The sequence below is a fragment of the Nycticebus coucang genome, chromosome 17, assembly GCF_027406575.1.
Source record: "Nycticebus coucang isolate mNycCou1 chromosome 17, mNycCou1.pri, whole genome shotgun sequence".
Taxonomy (NCBI): domain Eukaryota; kingdom Metazoa; phylum Chordata; class Mammalia; order Primates; family Lorisidae; genus Nycticebus; species Nycticebus coucang.
Window position 1 is genome coordinate 3,510,739 of NC_069796.1, and position 6,372 is coordinate 3,517,110.

Genomic DNA, 6,372 nt, shown 5'->3' on the forward strand with positions numbered 1-6,372 from the left:
CACTCAGACAGATTATATGATTCTTCATGTTAAGTCTTAGAAAGGAAACCCCCATCATTTGAATGTGAAGGCAAGAATCAAATTTGTTTCTGAACTGCAATAGCATTAAATTCAATATGGTACAGTACTTGGCACCATATTTCATCTCAGTTCAGAGCCAAAGTACTTAATAGAATCCTAAAAATTAAGGAAGATGGAAATTACTTCATGTACAACAGAATCTGGAGATACAGTAAAAAGAGATAAAATAAATTATTGCAGAAATATCATTGTCTAATCTTTCTTTTGGATATAAGTATGTACAAACCATATATATATATGTTTGTGTATATGTAAAACAACGTTTTAAAGAAATGTTTAGCCAATATTAACAAATATTTACTAAGAAGATTTCCATTACTGCCAAATCTGTTAAATGATCCAGCTAACTAAATGAGTAATCTTTCAGAATATGTATACATGTCAGGCTTACTATATAATATATGCAGTACAGTACATTAATTCTCTGAAGTGTCTCCATAGGTCAATGGAATAATAAGCTCTAGTTGCGTGTTATAAAGAAGGAATACTGATGTGACGTTCTTATGAGTCTAAAACATATGAATTTTACCCTGAAAATACCGAAAGGTTTACACTTGATTATCAACATACAGATTATGCTTCTGAGTGCTGGAAAAGGTAAAATAGCAATCAGGCAATGTTTGGAAGACATTATTCCTCCATCTATATCATGATACAGACATGAAAATAAATCCTGGGATTTAAAAAGAAATTCAAACAGCTTTAGAGCACATGGATGTATACCTCTTTTTTCTTCCAATTTATTTGGTTTTCCTGAGATCCTGAGAGCCTTTGATTTACAGGGTCCTTTGCTTTCTTGATCTAGAGAAATGAAAAGGGGATGAGGATAGAGGACATGGTGAGCAGGGAAGAAATTTCATCCATTCAAGATAATATAAAATGTCTTGCTCCAACAAATTGCAGAATTAATGATTTTTGAAAACTAATTCTAGGACTAAAGAAATCCTTTAGGGGCTGAAAGAAAAAAAAATAATTCTGGCTGCTTAACATGTCAGCCATTATTACCAACCCAAGGACTCTGGTGATAAGGGGTAGAATTATTTTAATTCTACAAGAAGAGAGAAAATACAGCTTAAACTTCCTCTAGCATGTTCTCCACAAACATTACTATGAAACATAGCTAAAAAAAAAAAAAAAACTAGCACATCTTATAATCATAGACATCAAGTGGATCTTCCCAACACCTGTAAGGCCAGTGAAAATTTATGTTCCTTTGGCAAGCAATGTTAACATGGTAATTACCAGTTGATCAACGCTCCTTCCACAAACATCTATGGAACGCCTAGTAGGACCAGACTTAGCAGCGCTTTCCTCTGCCCTCCATGGCTTCCCTGTAACCTAGAACCGTTACCCCTCACAGGGATGATGAGTTGAGTTTTCTTATCCACACTATACTCTTCACTAGACTTACAGTCCTTGAGTCATTGTCAGCAGAGTCTTTGTCACAGACAACTTTCCAGTGAAGAAGATAATTGGGCAAAAGTTTAAATACCGTCGACAGTAATAATAGCACTGATAGTAATTAAAATATTGGAAAGAAGAGACAAAAACAGGTGGGGAAATAGGAAAGGATTGCAAAGTGCCAGTGACTGGGAATATTTTCCCTCTTCATCCTGAGCCTAACTCTAGGGGGCAGGTCACATTTCAGACCCCATTTTACAAATTAGTATATAAAATGCGAAGGTAACTTGAAGAAAATCATTTGAGAGACAGGAGTAAGTGGCTGGATGGAGAGAGGCAGAGGAGGGACAGCAGCGTTTGGGGCTTGACAATGAGGGTGTGCGCCAATCAGACCCGCCTTTGGGCCCCTTGGGAGGACTGAACCAGCATCCCCAGCTGAAGGAGAGTGTGACAGAGCAAGTTCAGCATTGCCATTAATACTGTCCATTTTGTGGTTACTGAGGATTCGCCTGGTGACTCCTGTGTGACTCACACAGGATTGTGATGATCGCGCTGCAAGAATCTCTTTGTTTCTTTTCCTCACGAAGACCCTGAGAGAGAAGCACTGTGTGTATCTTGATGTTAACAGATGAAAGAACTCTCTTAGACAAGGGGAGTAACTTGCCCGAGGTGACAAAGCAGACAAACCGCAAAGCAGCCATTTTTGAGCCGGTTCAGGCCAATTCAAAATTCACGATCCAAACCCACTTTGGAATGAGGCTGAAGACAGCGGCGAGGCCTGGGTATGGACAGCCTGCGAGGCTAACTCCAAGGTGTAAGGTGTGTTCTTAACACTGTTTGAAAGCTCTGAGAAAGTGTGAGCAGGGTGGTGACAGATAGAATAGAATACTGACCGTTCTCAGGATGTCATGAAGGAGAATTGGTAGGAAAGGGACGCCGGACCGTAGTCAGGATTCTAGTCAAATAAGCCTGATAAGAAGACGGGCAGTGCCGGTCCCGGGCTCAGGACATACAGTGATGAGAGGTAACAGAAAAGGGGGAGGGACGGCTAGAACAGCGGGCACTTTGGGTTGTCCTGTCTCAGCCTTGAGTAATCCCCTGGGTGACGACGCTGTTCCCTCATAGGAACAGAGAAGACATAGGAAGGGGGATTTAATTTTTAGATGCACATCAGAGGTGTCCATGACCCCATCCAGGGTGAGGCCTTTGGACGTGTGGAAGCCAGGGGTCTGGGTTGGACACATAGGTTCCAGAGCTCTTGATTTATAAGCCGTGGCCAAAAAATGTGTCTTTCCTAACGTGTCTTAAGGAAACAAAGAAGGGGAGTGATGAGCAGAACAGCGAAAGAACACAGAGGGCGAAAAGCACGGAGCAGATGGGGAAGGAACTGATTCCCAAAGATTCCACAGGAGAGATTAAGGAGGGCTCACGGCCACTTGAGCACTGGGGGACGACTGGTAAGCTCTTAGAATTGAGCGTACAGTGGGGTGAGCCAAGCTCAGAGCTGTGGGGGGCAAACACAAAACTGGAGACACAGAGTGAAAAGTTTTCATTCTGAGAAAGGTGGCTACAAATAATGGGTATATAAATAAGGGATGAGAAAAATAGAGAAAAGCTATGTTATACTGTTAAGCTTGGAGATATACAAATACGCTTCTGGCCTAGGGTAACTCAGTAACCCTTAGTACCTACAGAGAGGTTTAAGATGGAGAGAGGAGGTTCCTGATGCAGGAGGTTGGTGGTCACGAGGTTCAGAGCAAGGTGGGGGATTAGGAAAAGCCTCAGCCCCTGTAATGAAGAGCATCTGAATTAAACACGGATGAGTTACACCATAAGCAAATTAATTGAACAAACACATTGGAAAGGGATATTTGCTCTTCATTTTACAAACAGCTGATCTCCCAATACATACAGAGCTCCTTGAACTCAAAAAAAATTTGACAATCAGTAAAAATAGGCATAGGTTATGAATATCTAGTTCACAGGAAAGCAAATATAACTGGTTGCTAAACCAACATATTAAAAGACACAGAACAAGAGAAATGCAAATTAAAGGTATATGAGATATCGTCCTTCACCCACCAGATGGGCCAAATGACAAAATTTAAAAACTTTGAACCTCTATGACACTGTTACAACTTTAGGGAAGGAAATATTGCAGAACAGTAGAACCACGTTCCTGCACTGACCACTAGCACTTAGGCCACCCTAAGTTGACCTAATTTTCCTAGAGTAGACGTGCACCACATGTGGGTGTCAGTACTGGAGGCCTCGTTCCTTATGCTGACCAGTTTGTTACAGTCCTTGTGTGCGCAACTTACAGAGGTTCTACTGTACCTGGCCCCTGCCAAACAGCAACAACAACAACAAAAAATAAAAACAAAATAAAACTTAATTAGAAATCACAATTTATTTTCCCTTTGAACCAGCAATCCCACTTCTGATAGTTTACTCAATTCTGAATGCCAAAATGCCTTTTTGTTGTTGTTGTTTAGATTCTGAACTTCTTGGACTCAAGAACCCACATTATGTAAAACAATTCCTGTTTTTAAAAAGGAATATATTTACATCATTCATGCAAAATAACATATATACAAGGTTATTCATTACAACATTACTTATAAAAGCAAAAAATCAGAATTTTCTCAAGGATCCATCCGTCTTGGAGCTATTAACAGCGTATGGTATGGATCACGGAGCTGGAAAGGAGAATGTATGTGTGAACATTCATTCTGTGCACCGGCACATCACGGTGTGAGAGATGTGACAGAAAGTATTCTAGGACATCCTGTCGCATCTAAAAAGCAGAGTGCACCACAATGGATAGAGTAGCCTTCTACGACTGAATGAACGGGGAAAGTAAGAAACGTATTTGTCTGTGTACTTACATAAACACGACAAACTAGAAACAAATCCTTCCCCAAAGAAAAAAAAAGTTTAATGAGAATTAAATTGGAAATGAGACTACTCAGTACGTATCTTTTTGTATCATTCTGATTTTTGAATAAAATGTTAGCTATTAAAAAAAGAAGCATTGAAAGAAAAATGAAACAAAGCCTATTGTTTTCATTTCTACACTGTTAATGATCAAATGAGTGAATGCTACAGAAAAGCCAGGCTCCGTCATAGTTTGTCATTTGTCTCTGTCAGATGTTAAGTCATTTTTTTTTTTTTTTTTTTGAGACAGAGTCTCGCTCTGTTGCCAGAGCTAGAGTGCAGGGGCATCATCTCAGCTCACTGCAGCCTCAAACCTCTGGGCTCAAGTGATCCTCCTGCCTCAGCCTCCCAGTATCAAGGATTCCTTATAATAAAACCAAAGTCTGGAAGTGGTTTTTAAAAATAAGCCATAATGTTTCCCCTCAGGACTCTCATGCACTTAATATCAAACATGCTTTCTTGACAAAGAGAGAAGGAGTAGTTGCTGTTGCCTGCTAGGAATTTGTAAGTGCTACACTTTCAGCCTCTGGTGGCCACAGGACACCCTGTAAGCTGGATGTGCCTCAGGACTGTGACTCACATGTAGATGTTAAGGTCACATTTATCACCGAGGAGCAACAAATTTAGTGAATGTGCTCCAGGATTCTTAACAGAGATGTCTAATCTATAAATTTCAAATTTCTTTTTATCACATTGTTACAATGGGAGAGACGATTCCTAGGAATTGTCAAAACAGGAAGTACAAAGAGCTCACCCCACATTATCCTAACCCAAGATGGACCTTGGCTATCCAGGCCCTTTTCTTTGGGAGCTGAACTTTCTGGATACAAAGGCTTAGACCTTTGAAAATATGTTCTGCTCTTCGGGAAAAAGGAGAATATTTGCATTTGGAATCGTGAGGTTTACAGGCCAAATAAATTTCTTTAATCTCATACCAAAATAAATTCTGAGGCAGAGAAAAAAATCATTTTTTTATAGAAGTTATTTGTATATCAGCCCCAAATAACAAAAGCTTTCAACTTGGCTTCAGACAGCTCTCAACCAGGGAGATTTCTGCAGCTGACATTTTCCTCTGGGAAGTTCAAAATAAATAAACAAAACTTTCCCCAGAAGGTCTGATGGCTTGCCTTCATTCCAGGTGATACTATTAATTTAGAGGGACAGATTAGTTTAGCTCTGTGTGTACAAAACTTTAAAAAATTAAGCAAGAAATAAGTGACAATTTACCCCCAAACTGGAAAAATTGACCTATAGTACCAGTTATGACATGATACTGCCTATGTAAAATTCAGGATCTGGGGCTAGATTAATTCTGCAGCCCTCCCTGGCTCTCACATTGTGGCTGGGCTGGAAACAAAGCTTCTTTTTCTGACTCCAGGAGGTCCTTCCTTAGGAGACCAACATCTCAAAGTGACTCACTGTGGTAGACAAGAAAGTGTATGGCCTAAAACTGTGCTCCCTCCTAAGAAGAATTTCCAGAAACATTCTCTCCAATGTAGGGAAGGCTTCTACCGTATAGTCCTCTGAGAATTGAGAATTTTTTCTCAAGTTTTTCTGGAATTCAGAAGCATTTGATATTCTATGTTTACAAAATAATTTATAAAGTATTGGAGAGGGAGAGAGTAATGTATGTTTGACACTTTTAAAATAGAAATGATGCTATTCTTGAAAAAGAAAGTCAGCTTTCAGCCAGTGACTCTCCAAAACTGTACGCTTCTTATAATAGACGTTGCTGTGTAAATTAGGTTAAATTATAGCTTTTGTATTAGTTTCAATTTTCAGTTATTATAGTTTTTTAATATAAAATAGAAAATGTTAATAAAAACTAACTTTATTAAAAATAATTTGGTTGTATATTTCAAAATAGTTAGAAGAGAATAATTCAAATGTTTCTAGCATAAAGAAAAGACATGTATTTAAAGTAACCATATCCCAGTTACACTGATTTGGTCT